This window comes from Lithobates pipiens, unplaced genomic scaffold (genome assembly GCF_037356315.1).
Source record: "Lithobates pipiens isolate NorthernLeopardFrog02 unplaced genomic scaffold, aLitPip1_a1.2 Scaffold_13, whole genome shotgun sequence".
Taxonomy (NCBI): Eukaryota; Metazoa; Chordata; class Amphibia; order Anura; family Ranidae; genus Lithobates; species Lithobates pipiens.
In genome coordinates this window covers 67,528,700-67,549,813 of record NW_027507718.1, presented here as the reverse complement: position 1 = coordinate 67,549,813, position 21,114 = coordinate 67,528,700, and the positions used below count along the sequence as shown (strand labels likewise).

Sequence of the window (21,114 nt, the reverse complement as noted above, 5' to 3'; positions counted from 1 at the left end):
GGATGAGCCGAACACCCACAGTTCGGTTCGCACCAGAACCTGCGAACGGACCGAAAATTTGCACAGATTTTAGAACCCTGTTAAAGTCTATGGGACTCGAACATTCAAAATCAAAAGTGCTAATTTTAAAGGATAATATGCAAGTTATTGTCCTAAAAAGGGTTTGGGGACCCAGGTCCTGCCCCAGGGGACATGTATCAATGCAAAAAAAAAGTTTTAAAAATGGCAGTTTTTTCGGTAGCACTGATTTTAATGACACTTAAAGTGAAAAAAAAGTGAAATATTGCTTTAAATATCGTGCTTGGGGGGTGTCTATGGTATGCCTGTGAAGTGGCACGTATTTCCCGTGTTTAGAACAGTCCCTGCACAAAATGCTTGCGGTTTTAATGTAATGTCTGGTCCCGGCAATATGGATGAAAATCAGTGAGAAAAATGGCATGGGTACCCCCCCAGCCCATTACCAGCCCCTTTGGGTCTTGTATGGTTATTAAGGGGAACCCTGTACCCAAATTAAAAAAAGGAAAGGCGTGGGGCCCCCAGGCCCTATATACTCAGAACAGCAGTATACAGGCAGTGCAAACAAGTGTGTGTAGGTTTGTTGTTAAGTAGAATCTGTTTTTAATTTTGAACTGGTACACTTTTAAAGTGTAGCTCCAGTCAAAAAATTTATTTTTAAGCTTTTTGGAAAACATAGGGAAGAGGTATCACCCCTGTAACATTTTTTTCACTGTCTGTGGACCTCTTCAGAAGATTTCACCTCACTTTCTGTCCCAATTACAAATGTTTTTTGAAAATGTGGGGATGTGGGGGTTTTAGTAAAACGAGGCTTGGGATAAAGCATCAGTGGAGAGGAGACACGTTTTTCCCATATCAACTCTTACAGGAGAGAATTTCCCTTCCTAGGGGTAGATTTCATCTCACTTCCTGTTGTCTCCTTCCGTTTGCAAGTAGGAGACGTTTGTAAATTGGATGTTTGAAAGTAGGGGCCTGCCCTATATGCGCTGCAGAAATCTGGGCCTAAGGTGTTGGTGTTGCCATAACACTGTAAGTCCTCACAGTTACACTTGATGGACGCTGGAATGGGCTCTGCTGTGAAATATTATATCGAGAATTGTAATTACATGCACCTGTTGAACAGGGGCACAAAAATTGGGCCTTAGACACTGGTGCCACAACACTGCAACACCTCACAGAAACTCTAAATGGAGAGCAGGAATGAGCACTGCTGCAAAGTATTGGATCAAAAATTGTAATTACACGCCCCTGTTAAACAGAGGCTGAAAAATTGGGCCTTAGGCACTGGTGCCACAACACTGCAACCACTCACAAATATTGTAGTTGAGTGCAGCAACAAACCCTCCTGCAAAATATTGCATCAAAAATAGTAATTACACGCCCCTGTTAAACAGGGGCTGAAAAATTGGGCCTTAGCCACTGGTGGCGGTGCCCAGAACCAAAAATGCTCTTACAAGCTATCAGCATGATCATTGAGGAGGAAGAGGATAGTCATCAGCATAGGCAGTCTTGAAGGGATCTGACATTTAAAAAAAAAAAATATTCAGTTACATCAGCATCAGGTGCTTGGTAGCTGGTGGTGATCCAAGACTGATTCATTTTTATGAAGGTCAGTTAATCAACCGAGTCGGTGGACAGGCGCACCCTGTGATTGGTTACAAAGCCTCCAGCAGCACTGAATGTGCGTTCCAAAGAAGGCTGGATACAGGACAGGCCAGTAGCTCAATTGCATTCTGGCCAAGCTCTGACCAGTGATCCATCCTCAAGACCCAGTAACCCAGAGGATTTTCAGTGGGAAAGGTGTCCAAGTCTGATCTTGCCCCTAGGTATTCCTGCACCATGTAAATCAGACGCTGGCGATGGTTGCTGGAACCGATCATACCTTGGGGCTACGGACTAAAAAATTGTCTGAAAGCATCGGTCAGACGGCCACCTTCTCCACCGCTCATTCTGTGACTGACCGAAGCCTCAGCAGCACGTTGTCCAGGACCAGGAATTTGTAACCTCTCAGTCTCTGGGAACGTGTTGCACAGACCTTTCTGCAAGGCCTCCCGAAGATGTTTCATCCTCTGCAATGGCAAGATAAGGTCCGCAACCTTAACCTTGTAATGTGGATGAAGGAGGGTTGACAGCCAGTAATGATCCCTCTCCTTGATCCAACGAATACGAGGATCCTTCCGCAGACTATGCAAGATCAGGGAGGCCATGCAGTGTAGGTTAGCTGAGGCATTCGGTCCGGAGTCCTCTGGGTCTGGCCTAAGGATGACATGATCCGCAGCCACCTCCTCCCAGCCACGTACAAGTCCATGGGTTTCTTGGGACTGTAAATGCTCCCTAAAAGACTGCTGCTGATGCTAAATGCCAGCCTCCACCTCCATGTTGACACAATCCTCCTCCTCCTCTTATTGTGTGATTGGCGGGCCAGCAGGAACACTGTCTGGATAAAGGGGTCCTTCAGAGGTAAGGAAGTCCTCCTCTTCCTGCCTCTGTTCTGCCTCAAGTGCCCTGTCCATTATTCCATGCACCATGTGCTCCAACAGGTGGACAAGAGGTACAATGTCACTGATGCATGCACTGTCACTGCTCACCATTCTCGTGGCCTCCTCAAATGGTGACAGGACAGTGCATGCATCCCTGATCATGGCCCACTGTTGTGGGGAAAAAAACAAGCTCCCCTGACCCTGTCCTGATGCCGTAGTCACACGGGTACTCATTGAAGGCCCTCTGCTGCATGTGCAGCCGCTGCAGCATGGCTAACGTTGAGTTCCACCTGGTGGGCATGTCACAGATTAGGCAGTTCTTGGGCAGGTTCAATTCCTTTTGGAGATCAGCCAGTCGAGCACTGGCATTATATGACCGGCGGAAATGCACACAGACTTTCCTGGCCTGCCTCAGGACATCCTGTAAGCCCGGGTACCTGCCCAAGAACCGCTGAACCACCAAGTTAAGGACGTGAGCCAAACAGGGCACATTGGTCAGTTGTCCCTGTCGGAGGGCCGAGAGGAGGCTGGTGCCATGGTCGCAAACCACCATTCCTGGCTTAAGCTGGAGTGGCGTCAACCACCTCTCAGCCTGCCCCTGCAGAGCTGACAGAATCTCTGCCCCAGTGTGGCTCCTGTCCCCCAAGCACAACAGCGCAAGCATAACATGGCATATTTTTTCCTGTGTACTTGCATAGCACCTTGAACGCCTACGAAGAGGAAGGGGTGGATGTGTCAGAATCACCAGTAGTAGCATTTTGGAGGCGTGGTGGCAGAACAACCTCCAACACTACTGCACCTTGTCCTGCATCCTTCCCAGCTGTCAAAAGAGTCACCCAATGCGCTGTGAAAGATAGGTAACGTCCCTGTCCATGCCTGCTGGACCATGAGTCAGTGATAATATGCACCTTACTGCTGACCGCCCTGTCCAGCGAGGCCAAGACATTGCCTTCGACATGCCGGTAGAGAGCCTGTCAGGGCTGGCTTAGCCCTTCCTTCTCTGGGCTGGCTGCTCAGCTGTCTGCTAATTGCCAGCTCTCATGTCTCTCCACAGTTACCCAGCTGTTCCTGATCCTGCTCGTCTGACCTGTCTACTTAAAACTGTCCAGCTCTCTTCATCTATGCCTTCACCTTGGTCACATCACAAGAAACCACCTCCTGCGGTTCTGTTTAAAGACTGGCTTGCTGACATCCCTTTTGGCTCCTTATCCTGCTTGCTGTTGCTCCACTTGGATCCCTGTCTTCTGGCCTGGCTGATTACCCGATCTGGTTATTGAACTCTGGACTGGCTAACTACTCGATCCCGTTACTGGACTCTGGCTATGCTTTGACTACGCTTACTCTATTTACCTTTTTATTTTTTATTAATAAACAAGTGTGATTTAATTGTACTTCTGTCTCGGTCTGGTTCATGGTTTCTGACAGTAGGCGAAGGCCATGAATTCAGAAGATACATTCAATCCACTTGTTGGTAATATTTTTTCCAAATTGGATGAGCAAGATCACCGCATGGATCAGTTTGCCTTGGCATTACAAATGCTCCTGAGTCGCACGGCTCATCTGGAATCCCCCACTGTGGCTGCTCCGGTACAACCTGAGTTGCAGGCCGTCCCCGCTGCTGCGCCAGTCTCTGGGCAGGCACCTCTATAAGAGTTATGTCTGGTTCCGCTCCGCTTCCCCAGCTATTTGGGGGCGATCCAGTTCAATGCAGAGAGTTTCTCAATCAGGATGAGATATACTTCAAGATGCTGCCCCAGGCGTTTCCCGCGTACAGAAGCAAAGTAGGTTTCCTGATATCTTTGCTTTCTGAGAGAGCCTTGGCCTGGGCTAACCCTTTATGGGAGATGCAAAAACCTGTTGTCTTGAGTTACCCTGAGTTTGTGGCCTCCTGTAAAAGGCTATTTGACGTTACCGCACGCTCCGCTTCTGCTGCCAAGTGCCTCGTGCATCAGAGTACGAAAACTGTTGCTGACTACGCCATTGAATTCCGTACTCTGGCAGCAGGGGTTGCTTGGAACAATGAGGCCCTCGTGGCTGCTTTTTCTCATGGTCTCTCAGATTCCATCAAGGATGAGATAGCAGCCAGAGATATACCCACTGAGCTGGAGAGCTTGATCTCTTTTGCCATCCTCATTCACTCCAGACTCAGAGAAAGACTTTCTTATAAGGAGCGCTTACGGAAGCCTCCAGTACATTTGCCTCCGAGCTTTGCAGTCCCACCCGTGCCTCCCTCACCTCCCATGTCTCCTTGTACCAAGTTGGTCAGTGAAGAGGAACCCATGCACCTGGGCGTCACGCTTCTCTCTGCGGATGAGAGAGCCTTTAGGAGGAGGGAGAGATTGTGCCTTTATTTGGGCCAGGCAGGTCACTTTTTGAAGTCTTGTCCTACCCGTCCAGGCAACGCCCGAACCTTGAGGTCCTGTTATGGACAGACCTTAGGTGGCGTTGTTTCGTCCCCAGTTATCCAGAAGGATTAGCCCCTGGTTTCGGTAACCCTTTCTTGGGCTGAGTCGTCCATCAAGATACAGGCTCTAATCGACTCTGGGGCTGCAGGCCTGTTCATTGATGCTGCCTTTGTATCGAAGCACTTGATTCCGCTGCAGCTGTGTGACACTCCACTTGCCATTGAGGCTCTTGACGGGAGGCCTCTACAGCCTGCCCATGTGACTCATGAGACGGTTCCGTTGTCCATGGCCGTAGGGGCTCTTCACCATGAGATAATCCAATTCCAAGTTATTCCCTCACCCAGATTTCCGTTGGTTATTGGTTATCCTTGGTTACAGAGGCACAACCCCTCTTTTGATTGGCTCCGTGCTGAGGTTCTCTCCTGGTCACCGCAATGCAGTGAGATATGCTTCCTGAAGGTAGCCAAGGTCCTGTGCACCTCTTCACTCTCCTCTCTGCTGGAGGAGTACCGCGATTTTAGCGATGTCCTTGACAAAGGTCATGCCGGTAGTTTGCCTCCACACCGGTCTTATGATTACGCAATTGACCTTCAACCTGGTGCCATACCTCCTCGTGGCTGGGTTTACCCTTTGTCAGTCTTGGAGGATAAGGCCGTGGAGGAGTATGTTGCAGACGCACTTTCTCGAGGTTTCATCCGCAAATCCTCGTCTCCTGCTGGTGCTGGTTTCTTCTTTGTGAAGAAGAAGAGCGGTGAACTGAGACCTTGTATAGATTATAGGGGTCTCAATCGTGTCACTATTAAGAATGCCTAGTTATTTGACCGCCTCAAGGGAGCAACGGTTTTCACGAAGCTTGACTTGAGAGGGGCATACAATCTTGTGTGCATTAAGGAGGGAGACGAGTGGAAAACTGCGTTTAATACCAGAACAGGCCATTATGAGTACCTGGCAATGCCTTTTGGCCTTTGTAACACCCCAGAAGTTTTCCAGGAATTTATTAACGATGTCCTCCGAGATTTGTTGCAGTTATGTGTGGTGGTTTATCTCGATGATATCTTCATATTTTCCAAGTCCCTGGAGAGCCACCACACAGATGTCTGTCGGGTGCTGCAGAAACTAAGAGAACAATCTCTATTGTAAACGGGAGAAGTGCGAGTTCCATCGTCATTTCCACTGCTGTTTTTTTGATGGACCCAGAGAAACTTTCGGCAGTCCTACAGTGGCCTCGACCTGCAGCGTTTCCTGGGCTTTGCCAACTACTATCGGAAGTTTATTCTGAACTTCTCATCTCTGGTCAAGCCCCTGACTGATATGACCAGAAAGCACGGTAGCCCACGGAGTTGGTCTCCGGAGTCCATTAAGGCCTTTGAGACTCTTAAGGCTGCCTTTGTTTTTGCACCTGTGTTGGCACATCCTGATCCTACGTTGCCTTTTATGCTAGAAGTTGATGCTTCTGAGACTGGAGTTGGTGCCCTTCTGTCTCAACGTCCTAACTCTGAGAGCGCTATGCATCCGTGTGGCTACTTTTCCAAGAAATTGTCACCTGCTGAGTGCAATTATGAGATTGGTGACAGAGAGCTGTTGGTGATCATTTGAGCCCTGAAAGAATGGAGACATCTCCTTGAAGATACCACTGTGCCGGGTCTTATTCTTACTGACCATAAGAATCTTACATTGTTGTCTGAGGCTAGGCGCCTCTTTCCCAGAAGGGTGTGATGGGCTCTTTTCTTGTCGAGTTTTAATTACATTGTCTCATTCTTACCCGGTACTAAGAATATAAGGGCTGATGCCTTGTCACGACAATTTTCCTCCACTTCCAATTCGGAGTTGGTTCCGGTTCCCGTGATTCCTCCTGATCGTATCTTGGCTATGGTTCGCACCAGTCTTACTTCTTCTTTGGATGACAAAATTCTTGCTGCTCAGGTCCATGCTCCTTCTGAGAAACCTTGTGACTGCTGCTTTGTCCCAGAGAGTCTCCGTCCTGCTTTGCTCCAGACTTACCATTCTCCCAAGGCAGCTGGAAATCCTGTAAAGAATCAACTCATTTGAGCCATATCCCAACAATTCTGGTGGCCTAGTCTACAGGCTGATGTTACTGCTTTCATAGCTGCCTGTTCCGTGTGTGCTCAGAGTAAGACTCCACGACACCTTCCATTGGGCCTCCTACAACCCATACCCAATGGAGAGAGGCCCTGGACCCACCTGTCAATGGATTTCAGGATTTCATTGTGGAGTTGCCCAACTCCCAAGTCAACACTTTTATCCTTATGGTGGTTGACCGGTTCTCAAAGATGTGTCATTGTATTCCACTTAAGAAGTTGCCTACCTCTAAGGAATTGGCTTCCATTTTTGCTTGGGAGATCTTTTGCTTACATGGGCTACCCAAGGTGATTGTCTCGGACAGGGGCAGTCAGTTTGTCTCCCAGTTCTGGCAAGCCTTTTCTGCACAGTTGGGAATCCAGCTTGCTTCCTCTTCTGCGTATCACCCGCAGTCTAATGGGGCCACAGAGCGAGCCAATCAGTCCTTGTAGCAATTCCTACGTTGCTATATTTCTGACCACCATAACAACTGGTCAGACCTATTACCATGGGCAGAGTTTTCTCACAACAGTACCTTGAATTCTGCCTCACAATTGTCTCCATTTATGGCGAATTATGGTTTCCAACCTTACATGTTGCCTGACTCGTTTGTTCCGCAGCGTATTCCTGCATTAGAGGAGCATCTCAGTGGTCTTCGTTCCACATGGGTACAAGTCCAGGAGGCTTTGCGTCATGCTAATGATAGGTACAGACTCTATGCTGACCGCAGGCACCTGCCTGCACCTTCCTACCAGGTTGGGGACAGGGTCTGGCTGTCATCTCGCAACCTCCAACTTCATGTTCCCTCACTGAAGTTTGCACCTCGGTTTATTGGGCCTTTCCGTATCCTTTGCAGGATTAACCCAGTGGCTTACGCGTTGGACCTTCCTCCTAGTATGAGCATCTCAAATGTGTTTCAGGTCTCCTTATTGAAACCGTTGGTCTGCAACCGATTTACCACCTCGGTGCCACGTCCTCACCCTATTCAGGTTGAGGAGTATGAGGTACAATCCATTGTTGACTCCCGTAAGTTCCGTGGGCGTATACAGTACCTGGTGCATTGGAAGGGGTACGGTCTGGAGGAACGCTCCTGGGTTTCATCCTCGGACGTACACGCCCCTGTCCTCCTCCATGAGTTCCATAAACATATTCCCCTCAAGCCCGGTGGCCCTCTGAGGGGGAGGGGTCATAGAGGAGGGGGTACTGTCAGGGCTGGTTTAACCCTTCCTTCTCTGGGCTGGCTGCTCAGCTGTCGGCTAATTGCCAGCTCTCATCTCTCTCCACATTTACCCAGCTGTTCCTGATCCTGCTCGTCTGACCTGCCTACTTAAAGCTGTCCAGCTCACTTCATCTCTGCCTTTGTCTTGGTCACATCACAAGAAAGTATCTCCTGCGGCTCTGTTTAAAGACTGGCTTGCTGACATCCCTTCTGGCTCCTTATCCTGCTTGCTGTTGCTCCACTTGGATCCCTGACTTCTGGCCTGGCTGATTACCCGATCTGGTTATTGAACTCTAGACCGGCTGACTACTCGATCCGGTTACTGGGCTCTGGCTATGCTTTGACTACGCTTACTCTATTTACCTTTTTATTTTTTATTAATAAACAAGTGTGATTTAATTGTACTTATGTCTCGGTCTGGTTCATGGTTTCTGACAGAGCCGGAATCACCTTCTGTGCGAAAAAGTGTCATTTGGAAACCTACCACTGAGGAACCGCGCATTCCACAAACTCACAGAAGAGGGCAGAGTTTACCAACTGAAAAGGTAGCAGTTGAAATGCTAGAAATTTAGCCAAGCTAGCATTCAACCACTGGGCATGTGGATGGCTGGGAGTGAACTTCTTTCGACGGTGCAGCAGCTGGGGCAGGGAAATTTGCCTGGTACAATCAGACGTCGGTGTACCGATAGCAGATTGCCCACAATACCTTAATATTGGAATACCTCAAAAGGGTGGGATTTTAAAGGCAATGTCATTGGAAGTTATATAAAAACAATATATTGATACAAAACAAACCATTTTTTCAAAATACATACAAAAATTATGCATAAATATTTAACACAATACACCATACATTATGTACAAAAATAGAGCAACAAAGAGCGGCTTTTTCCATCGCGTTTCGATTGACACAAAAAATTATCTTCTTCAGGGAAGCCGCTCTCTGGAAATACAAAATATCCAATAAAAAAAAATATCAATGGAAGAAAGATAAAACCAAACCATACATAATGTCCATGCTGGACTGCTCACAGCACCACCTTCTGGCTCCAGTTATACTTTTCTCTCAACCCAAACGGAAAGCCTTACATGGATCATTTGAATAATGCATCGCAAAAAAGCCCACGAGTCAGTTGAGACTCTTTGATAGATTTATACAACGCTCCAAAATTTGATGTCACCAAACCCAGATATGCAATTGTATAACAGGGCAAAGAGGGCCCATAGAATCTAAAAAAAAATCACAAATAAAAATTCAGTTCAAATGATATGACATATGGGAAGGGGAAGAAAATAAAATAAAAATAAAGTAAAATAAATAAAAATAAAATAAAATGAAAGATAAATATAAATAATAAAAATAAATAAATATATTTTATTCTGCCTTCCCAAAGAATACTTACAATGCATAAGGAGTAGAGTGTCCTGTCCTGCAATAAGGGGCGCTATAATCCCCGTATGTAACGTTAGAATCCCTTAAATAAATCAAAGCCCCTGGGGGAGAAAACATCAGTGAAGCCAGCATCTCCTGTGCTTCTGGCGTCTGCCTTAAATAGCCCCAGGAGGGAAATGGCATCAAAATTGCCCCTGATTCAAGTCCCATCAGCTGTGTAAGCTTGCAATGTGAGGAACCATAGAACAGGGAAAAATCACCCATAAAGTAAAAGGGGTATAAAAGGACTCTATTATTTTTATATTTAATATTTGTTTTGCAATTGATTTGGGATTAGTAACATTTATCAGTCTAATTTGCTGAGAATTGGTACACAATCACGTGTTTCTATGTAAGTTTATTGGTTCACATATGTTCTGCATGTGGTATCTGCATATACACTTATTTATTTTAATATTTATTTGCACATTGGCACTTTAAATTTGATTAGCACATTGTAGCAGACATTGATTTATGTTATAAATTGGACACACTATTTCTCACGTGATTTATTATTATCATTATATTGCACACAATAGGAGCGCAACACCATTGTTTTTTACAGATTGCAAAATATAGTAGGACAAGCCCCGAAAAAAATCCTTCATATATATTAATAGTAAAACGGTCAGGTGTGAGCATGTAGGCCCTATACAAAATAATCTAGTGTGGGTGACTGGGGACAAAGAGAAAGCAAATTTTTGAAATACTTTCTTCAGCTCTGTGTATACAAAGGAGCATGGGGGAGCTCATGTCCATAATGGGGATGGTATTGACACAGCCCCAAATGATCCACAATGGTTCAAAAGTGATATGGTGCAGAAATATTTATACAGAATAAAGGTGGCTAAAGCACCTGGACCAGATGGCATACACACACGGATCCTTAAAGAATTGAGCTCTGTAATTTCAAAGCCATTGTTTCTCATTTCTAGGGACTCTTTATGACTGGAATAGTACCACTGGATTTGGCGTAAGGCCAATGTGGTGTCTAAATTTAAAAAGAGACCAAAGTCTTTTCCAAGTAACTGTAGACCTGTTTAACTTCTATAGTTGGGAAGACACTTGAGAGTTTAATAAAAGACCACATAGATAAGTTCTTGCTGTAAAAAAGTATTTTAAGCAACAGACAGCATGAATTCATGAAAGACAAAAGTTGTCAGACAAACCAGATTTCTTTTTATGAGGAAGTAATGCCGTGTACACACGATCGGAATTCCGGCCAGAAAAAGACAGATGAGAGCTTTTCACCAGAAAATGCGACCGTGTGTATGCTCCATCGGAATTTAGCTGTCCGAATTTCCGCCAGCCAAAAATTGATAGCATGCTCTCAATTTTCCTGACGGAAAAACTTTCTATCGGTAATTCCGATCGTGTGTTATGCAATTCAACACACCAAAAATCACACATGCTCAGATTCAACTACGAGACAGAAGCTATTGGCTACTGGCTATTGAATTTCCTTTTTCTAGTCACATCGTATGTATTGTACGTCACCGCGTTATAAATGATCGGAATTTGATGTGACCGTGTGTAGGCAAGACAGCTTGAGCCGAATTCCGTCGGGAAAACCATCAGAGCTTTTTCCAACGAGAATTCCGATCATGTGTACGCGGCATAAGACCTTGGACAGAGGGGTGGCTGTGGATGTGGTATATTTGGATTTTGCAAAAGCATTTCACACAATTCCCCACACACGGCTAATGTGTAAGGTTAAGTCTACAGGCTTAGAAAGATCAGTTTGTAAATGGAAAGAAAACTGGCTAAAAGACCAAATTTAGAGAGTAGTGGTTAATGATTCTTAAGCCTCGCACACACGATTGGATTTTCTGACAGGAAATGTGTGATGGCAGGCTCTTGGCGGAAAATCTGACCGTGTGTATGCTCCATCAGACAATTGTCGGATTTTCCGCAGATAAATGTCGGATTGCAGGCTTTAAAATTTTCTGCGGACAGATGTCTGTTGTCGGATTTTCCGAGCATGTGTACACAAGTCTGTCAAACAAAAGTTTAAAGTACAAACATGCATGCTCGGAAGCAGAAGCGGTTGGTCTTGTAAACTAGCGTTCGTAATGGAGAATTAACATTCGTGACGGGGCAAATTATGAAATCTCGAAATGCAGCGCATATTCTCTTCTTCTTTAATGGGATAATAATGAAGCTGCTTTGCTGGTGATACTGATGGAGTTATTGCAAACTCATTTTCAAAGGCTTTTTTTTTCTAGTGATATCATGAATAATATTATGCTTTTTTTTTGGGCAAGTTACCACAACACCATTATCCCGTAGTTCAAAAATACAACTATGTTGGTGTCCCTTGTCAATTTTACATTGGGAGTAGGCAGTTACATTTAAAAAAAAAACACAAACTGTCATTTGAAGTAAAATGCATAGCCAAGTATTATTCTACACAAATTTTTTATTGTGCATTAAAAAAGAAAACAAATAAAATTAGACATGCTATCTGCCAATAGAACTTAACCAAAAAGTGTATCCTATGCATCCAAAAATATAGAAAATATAACAAATCAAATCATTATTATTCAACCAAACAATAGCCTCATGCATGTGTCCTGCTTCTTAATATAGTGGGTCAACAATGCCAAGAGTTGGGTCCGTCATCCAGAGATAATTCCGAAAAACATCTGGATTATTCTCCTGGAGCTCCCGCAGCACAGGCATATGACATAATTGGTCACGATTAATAAAGCAACCAATTTTTGCTCCAAGAACTCCTCGTCCTGTTCCTGGACTGGACTTGGGTCAAAGCAATAACTCCAAGGCCAATAATACGTTTATACGATATCTGATTCCTCAATATGTCTGGTTGACGAATGGCCGTTCAGAAACAAACTGAAAATCGCTAATGAAAAGCGCGAATCAACACTAACCAAACGTCTACTAACACAAAATTAGCAGAAGGAGCCCAAACGGTGGTGCTAAGGAGCTAAAAACCACGTAGTACGTCACTATGTTCGTGTTTGTTGGCCGAAAATTCCTTCCCGTTTATATGCAAGACAAAATTCAGGCACGTGCCTTCAGACAAAAGTCCAAGGTTTTGTCTGCAGAAAATCCGATTGTGTGTACGGGGCTTTACTCTGAATGCTCTGAGGTTATCAGTTATGTACCCCAAGGTTCAGTGTTGGGACCCTTACTTTTCAATATATTTATAAATTATATAGGTTCTGGGATTAAAAGTACAATTTCAGTGTTTGCTGATGACACCAAGCTATGTAGTGGAATAACATCTTTACAAGATGTCTCCAACTTACAAGCCGACCTCAATGCACTGTTTAATTGGGCAACTATGTGACAGATGAGGTTTAATGTTGATGAATATAAAGTTATAGACTTGGGGGCTAAGAATATGCATGCATCATAAATACTAGGGGGGAGTACAACTTGGGGAAGCAATAGTGGAGAAGGATCTGGGGGTTTTGGTAGATCATAAGCTTAATAATAGCATGCAATGCCAACTTGTGGTTTCCAAAGTGAGCAAAATCCTTTCTTGTGTTAAGAGAGGTATGGACTCCAGAGAGAGATATATAATTTTGCCCCTGTACAAATAATTAGTAAGACCTCATCTGGAATATGTAGTTCAGTTTTGGGCACAGTTTACAAAACGGATATCGGAGAAATGGAGAAAGTGGAGAGAAGGGAAACTAAACTGATAAGGAGCTCAGCTATGAGAAAAGATTGGAGGAACTTCATTTTTCTCTTGAGAGGAGGAGATTAAGGGGGATATGATCAACATGTATAAATACATAAGAGGTCCATATAGTGAACTTGGTGTTGCGTTATTCACTTTAAGGTCATCACAGAGGAAAAGGAAGCACTCTTTACGTTTGGAAGAAAAGAGATTTCATCTTCGAATATGGAAGGGTTTCTTCACAGTAAGAGATGTAAATGTGGAATAGACTCCCTCAAGAGGTGGTTCTTGGCCAGCTCAATATATTGCTTTAGGAAAGAACTGGCTATCTTCCTAAATGTACATAATATAACTGGATACTAACAGTTATAGGTAAAGTTGATACAGGGAATATCCGATTTCCTCACGGGGGGATCGGGAAGGAATTTTTTTCCCCTGCTGGAGCAAATTGGACCATGCTTTGTTGTTTGTCTTTTTGCCTTCCTCTGGATCAACTGTGGATATAGGATTGTGTATATAGGATCATATGATTGATTTTATATATATATATATATATATATATATATATATATATATATATATACCGTATATACTCGAGTATAGGCCGACCCGAATATAAGCCGAGGCCCCCAATTTACCCCCAAAAAAACTGGCAAACTTATTGACTCGTGTATAAGCCGAGGGTGAGACATGCCTGTCCATCCCTGTGTGTGTGTCCGTCCATCCCTGTGTGTCCGTCCATCCCTGTGTGTCCGTCCATCCCTGTGTGTCCGTCCATCCCTGTGTGTCCGTCCATCCATCCCTGTGTGTGTGTGTGTCCATCCATCCATCCATCCCTGTGTGTGTGTGTCTCCATCCATCCATCCATCCATCCCTGTGTGTGTGTGTCTCCATCCATCCATCCATCCATCCCTGTGTGTGTGTGTCTCCATCCATCCATCCATCCATCCCTGTGTGTGTCTCCATCCATGTGTGTGTGTGTGTGTGTGTGTGTGTGTGTGTGTGTGTGTGTGTGTGTGTGTGTGTGTGTGTGTGTGTCCAGCCTACCTTTGTCCCGAGCCTCCGTCCCGTGCCTTGCCTCCTTGCCTCCGTCCCGTGCCGTGCCTTGCCTCCTTGCATCCGTCCCGTGTCGTGCCTTGCCTTGCCCCCGTCCCGTCCCGTCCCGTGCCGTCCCGTGCCCTCTTCGTCGGCGGCCATTGTAAAGTTCAAAAGCTGCGCCGCCGCCTTCGCCTGTGATAGGCGGAACACTGAATTTCCCAGCAGCCTGTGTTCCGCCTATCACAGACGTCGTATCATCCTCGTCCGTAGTACGAGGATGATACGATGTCCGTGATAGGCGGAACACAGGCTGCTGGGAAATTCAGTGTTCCGCCTATCACAGGCGAAGGCGGAGCCGGAGGCGCGGCTTTTGAATAGAATGGCCGCTGTCTGTCTGCTCGACACGCTGATCGAGCGGGCAGACAGCGATGACTCGAGTATAAGCCGAGGGGGGCACTTTCAGCCTCAAAAAAGAGGCTGAAAATCTCGGCTTATACTCGAGTATATACGGTATATATATTAGAGCTGCTTGATTAATTGTTAAAAAATAGTTTGTAGACCCTATATCTTTTGCGGAAACTAATCAATATACACTTATTGGGATTTTTTTTTACCAAAAATATGTAGCAGAATACATATTGGCCTAAATTGATGAAGACATTTAGATTTTTGTTCAAGTTTTTTTTTATTAAATATGTTTTATAGTAGAAAGTAACATTTTATTTATTTTTTTATTCAAAATTGTCAGTCTTTTTTTGTGTATAGCGCAACAAAAATACAAAATGCAGGGGTGATCAAATACCACCAAAAGAAAGCTCTATATGTGAGAAAAAAAGCACAGAATTTGTATTTGGGTGTATTTTTTTTTTCCTTTGCCTCCTTTTTAGCCCCTTCTTCCACCTATTTTCAGGGCGGCTTTTATCGGAGATGCCTGGGACGGTCTAATGAACAAAGTTCGTGAGTCACAGAAGACTGGTGAAATACCTGATAAGGACCTTGATCAAGCTTTCTCATTTTTGCAACGTCTTTTGGAACGTAAAATACGAGCTTTTTGGCATAAAATATTTTTTTTTTAATATATTGAAAATAAAATTGTGCCTTGGGGATTGAGAATTCAAATTTTTCCCAACCTCAATAAGATTGATGAAATTATTAAACAAAAGTGGGAAGAAAATCTCCAAGTATGTTCATTTGAAATGATGACCCTACTAAGTAGACAATATGAGCATGACTTGGATATACTAGATAAGTCGATTGCTCAATGGTACGAGGACTATGCATTAGCCGCTACGACTCCTAAATTTAAGAAAAAAGAACTTGAATTAACAAAACATGTTGAAGATTATACTTTGGAAACCATTCGTTCTAAGGAAAAGAAATTTACTCGTGATAATAGTGCCTACACTAGTGGCTATGCCTATAAATGGCCAGGTAACGGCCAAAGTAAAGGATTTAAAATTCCCCGCTCATATAAAGCTAAAAATAATAAATATGATGAGAATATGTCTAATCTTTCTCCTTCTTCCCGTTCATCTAGCCAATCTACCGTTTACCGGGACCTCTCGGGAGATCGACTTCCCAAAAAGAGGAAGGGACATTCGGACACAGCCTCTTCGGATTCACAGCACTCTCACTCCGGCACCCCTCTACCACCTTGCGCACCAAGTTCTATTCCTGAATCTGCACTTCCACGTCCTGGTACAATGTTTCAACAATCTTCTCTATCTCTTCCCCGTAGATCTTCCTCCACTGTCCCCACCCCCACTTTGGTCACTTCCAGCACAACTAATGCCACATCTGTTTCAGGTCATCCCACAGTAAGTAACCTGGATAATACTATTATTTCACCTTTAGGCACTTCTATACCAGCTGACCTCCGTCTTGCCCCAATTTTTTTTTGGGGAAAGAACCCTCCTCGGGGTCAATGTAGACGGGGATACATGTCTAGATCAAGGGGATGTAGAAAATTTTGAACTGGCTATAATTAATTTGTCGAGTTATTCTTTAACCAACTCTGAAGAAGAAGTCTTAAAACTGGGCTTATCATTCTGCCCAGATGCAGATATAGACAAATTGGAATTAATTAAAGATGTTCATTTATTTGCACGTAGGCTACTATTTAAAACCATTTTTGATAAACCTAGGGATGAATCCTCTAACCAGCTACCTGACCTTTTGTCAGAAGATACCATTGTTGAACAGCAGGCTATTAAGGACTTGATGGACCTTTGGGAGGAGGGACATGGCATCCCGGATGACCCGGGATGTATCAATCCTGGGGGTATATCCGTGGCCGCCATGTCCTTCCCCCCTCCATCAACTTATGAACCTAAATCGACCGTATTCCCTTTGTTAAATTCGAATCCAAACATATGGGCCTTTACTGAACAGGTATGTAAAACCATAGAACAAAGCCTATTCACTGCTAATAAATCTCTTAATCTTACCAAGCAGCAAAAAAATGCAATAAAATCTTTACAAAGTAATTCGGAGATAATAATTAAGCCAGCCGATAAGGGTGGAAATTTGGTCATCATGGACATTCCACAATACATTTATATGTGCCAAAATATCTTGAAAAATCGTGACTGGTATCGACCTATCTCTACTACAGTAATCTCGAACTTTGATAATAAGTACCGCTATATAATTTTCAAAGCCTATAAATCCGCTATTATTGATAAGAACACATGGGAATTCCTCAACATTAAAGATCCTAAAACTCCAACATTCTATGCACTCCCTAAAGTCCATAAATCTGTGACAGAACCACCCGGACGACCAATCATTTCCAGTTGTCAAAGTTTGACAGAGAATGCTAGCTCTCTAATTGACAACTATCTACGTCCCCATGTAACCTCCCTCTTTTCGTATATTAAAGACACTATTGACTTGTTGAGAACTATTGATGATACATCCGTACCTTCCAATTCTTGGCTTGTATCAATTGATGTGGAATGCTTGTACAACGCAAACCCTCACCATAAAGGGGTTGAAGTTGTGCGATCATAGCTTAATCAAAGAGGTCCATCTTTTAATAAATATAATGACTTTGTTATCGAACTTTTAGAGTATGTCCTTGGACACAATGTTTTTCAGTTCAATCAAACCCACTACCTCCAGGTGCAGGGGGTTGCGATGGGGACTAAATGAGCCCCATCGTATGCCAACCTGTACCTGGGGGGGTGGGAAAAGGACGTTTTTGCACGTGATGACCTAAACCCATTCCTTGACTTCATTATAGCATGGTACAGATACCTGGACGATGTCTTGATCTTTTGGTCTGGTAGTGAACTCCAATTAAAACATTTTTTTCAACTTATTTCCATCAATGACTTTAATCTTCATTTTACATACAAATATAGTCGAGAACAGATTGAGTTCCTTGATCTAAAGATTAAGATGAATCCTGACGATACTCTCACTTCTCCACTCTTTAGAAAGCCTACAGCTGGAAATACAATACTCCACGCGAAGAGTTTCCATCCTGAATCATTAGTGCGAAGTATCCCATATACCCTGTTTCCCCAAAAATAAGACCTAGCGTGATTGTCGGTGACGGCTGCAATATAAGCCCTACCACCCAAATAAGCCCTACCCTGTTTCCCCAAAAATAAGCCCTACCCTGAACATAAGACCTACAAGGACTTTAACTAGGGCTTATTTAGGGGTTAGAACTTTATATTGCAGCCATTACCGACAATCACGCTAGGTCTTATTTTCGGGGAAACCAATATCTAAGAATTAAACGTAATTGTAGCAATAAAACTGACTATCGACTAGCAGTGAATGATCTTTACAATAGACATAAAGCCCATGGATATAGTCATACTTGCTTAAAGAGAGCATATAATAAAGTGAAAGTAAAAAAGAGGAATTCTTTAATCTTTCCATCTCAATTACGCAAAGACATAAATACTGTCAAATTAATCACAAGATATTCTAATCATCATAAAGGCTTTAGGGATATCCTACATAGATTTTGGCCCCTTTTAATGGCAGACCCCCAAATTAACAAACATATAAAAAATCACCCAGAAATAACTTATAAACGAGCACCATCTTTGAAAGATCGCTTAGTCCATAGCCATTTTTCCACTGAAACCAGCACTAATTTAAAACAATTTGGAACTTATTCGTGTGGGCACTGTGACATGTGTCCATTCATGATGAATTCATCAAAATGTAAACTACCTAATGGTAAGTGGTTTCTGTCTAAATCCCGCGTGGTGTGCTCCACACCAGGCATTGTGTATTTGGCACAGTGCCGGTGTGGGGGATTCTACGTGGGAAAAACTAAAAGACTCTTTTCTGTCCGTATGAGGGAACACATTAAACCCATACAAAATAAAAAAATTGCCACAGCTATAGGCAGACACGTTGGTATCTACCATGCATTCAACCCAGATTTTATTTGGTTTATTGCTCTGGACCATGTCCCGCTGTCCTCGAGGGGAGGCAGTGTTGATAAAACACTGCTTCAGCTTGAGGCAAGATGGATATTTAATTTGAGAGCTATACAATTTCCAGGCTTTAATGAGAACTTGAGCTATAGATCTTTTCTATAAAGTTTGTTTTGACCTTCTAAATACCTATTTCCCCCTGGCACCTCCATCTGATCGCCTAGGTGGGGTCGGTGTTTTGGGGTTTCTTTTTTGGGGGGTAAATGGAGAGACAGAATATTTGTCATCCCCTTCTTTTGTTACTATATGCTCCTCCCTATTTCTTCCTTTTTTTTATTTTTTTATTATTTATTTAATTAATTTAATCAATTTATTTAATTATTTAATTAATTATTGGATAAATTTGTACAATAACTGATTAAATAATTTAAATGTATGTTATTATAAATGTTTTTGTTTGGTGTGATTCTCCTTACTCTTGGCCCTTGGCGATTTGCCCTATGGTCGGAATATCTCTGGTCCCCCTTCTGACCTATTGGCTTACTGCCTCTGGGAGGCGAAGTTCCCCTTGACTCCACTTTTAAAATCTGTCCAACAGTCCTGATATTAATGCAAATGATGCTACTTTCTCCTTAGATTATTTCGTAGATGGATTTTGGCATTCTGGGTGGTCATACGGACACCCACGGCGTCTCCGAATGGGAGTATTCCCATCGGAGCGCCCGCTAGTATGACGGCGTCGGACATATGTTCGTTGGGGTGATCGTGTAGGAAGATGCGGCCTTCGCTCCTCCCATTCAAGCTATGTACTGCCCAGGTATTCAGTGATTTTTATCACGTGACTACGTAAGGTCCATTATTGTTTCAATGGCCTTATGGGTATTGTAGTCCTCCTCCTGTTCCTTCCCTCCTCGGACATGCGCTGTGCCGGCGCACGTGTCCGCTTCAAGCCGGTGACGTCAGACGCCGGCTTGATGGATGGGAGTACTTAGACTGGCTCTATCCAGCCAGATGCACTGGCGGAAGTGCTAAGGCATCCTTATATGCGGTCTGCGGTTCAATGTAAGCTTTTTCTAATTGAAAACTGTACTTGCTTTATACCCTAACCTACTTAGTCTTTGTATACCAATACATATTACATCTTACATACTTATAGGCACCCAGCGAAAGAGTTGCTGGTCTTTGGGTGTTGAGCTGTATTGCAGTAACAGCACACCGCAATCTATATGCATTTAATCCTTACTAAGCATACCGGCTTGATGTTCCATTTGCATCCTGAATAGCACTTTGATAGCATCATTTGCACTAGTAAGTACTATTTGGACTACCTTTTTTTGACTGAATTATTGAGACCATTAGGATGTCTTCCTTGTGGGATATGAGCCTATATCAAGTACACTATGATAAATTTGTTATACCATATATATATTCTTCTGAGAAGTATATCTAATATAGAGGCTTGATAGTGTCTCCCGCCCCCTTCCATTCTTCCCCTCCCTCCCCCCCCCCCTCTCCCCTTTCCTTCCCCCCCCTTTTTCCCCTTGGCTTATTATTAAAAGAGATATTAAATTAAATTATTTACTGTAAAGATAACTTAAAGTCTTTTAAATCTTTTTTACTGTCCAGACTGGCTCCTATCTATGTCCCCCCCCGAGCCTTTCCTTTCGTCAGCTGATGATCAGGTGGGCCTGCACACCTCTAATTACATCTAGATTGGTGCTTTGCACAGGACGGTGGATTTGGAGGGAGGGTAAGCGCCCCCTTGAGGCCTTGATTTTGGAGATTCATACCTAAAAGCTTTATGATTAAAATGTGTATTGAATATATTTTAAATGATTGTGCTTATTTAAAATAACTTTATGTTTCTGTTACTATTAGCTTGTATATCCCCCGAAGAAGCTATTGCGAAACATGTCGGGATAATCAAGTACCTCAAAAATACTTCCATTATATGGACCAGCCATTGCCTTGTAATCTTTGTATACCAGGATATCTTTTGTAACACATGTATGTGTGAAATTTTATTATGGGAAAATAAAAATTGTTTTTTATATATATATGACTCTTTTGTTAAATCTTGCACCGAAAAAATCCCACCAGCAATTGGTTTCTCTATTTATTAAATACTTTAATTGGGATTAGGTGCCTTGAATTTTGGTGCTGGTGGAAGCTTGAATCAAACCTTAGAAATAAATATTTGGGTACAGTGTTGCATGACTGTGCAATTGTTGGTTAAAGTAACATAGTGCTATATAGCAAGAAAATGGCATGTTCGTAAAGGGGGGTAAATCTTCCAGAAATCAAGTGATTAAATACTGTGCAAAATAAATATATCTCCTTCAAATCAGTTTCCAGTCTATAGAAGTATTCCTACCAGTGATAATATTGATAACT

The 21,114-nt window shown here is 43.4% G+C and overlaps 1 protein-coding gene across 2 annotated transcripts in view; it reads left to right on the top strand.

The window, feature by feature from the left end:
- MTAP (methylthioadenosine phosphorylase) overlaps positions 1–20,775 on the top strand; it is an 83,216-nt gene extending 62,441 nt beyond the window's left edge. The window contains exons 9-10 of one of the 2 annotated variants that reach the window (XR_013272167.1): positions 15,855–16,015; positions 20,599–20,775. The gene's annotated coding sequence lies outside the window, so the exon portion shown is untranslated. Of the gene's footprint in view, positions 1–15,854; positions 16,135–20,598 lie in introns of both variants that reach the window. The other variant, XR_013272166.1, reaches the window with a different exon arrangement.
- Positions 20,776–21,114: the final 339 nt, after the last annotated feature.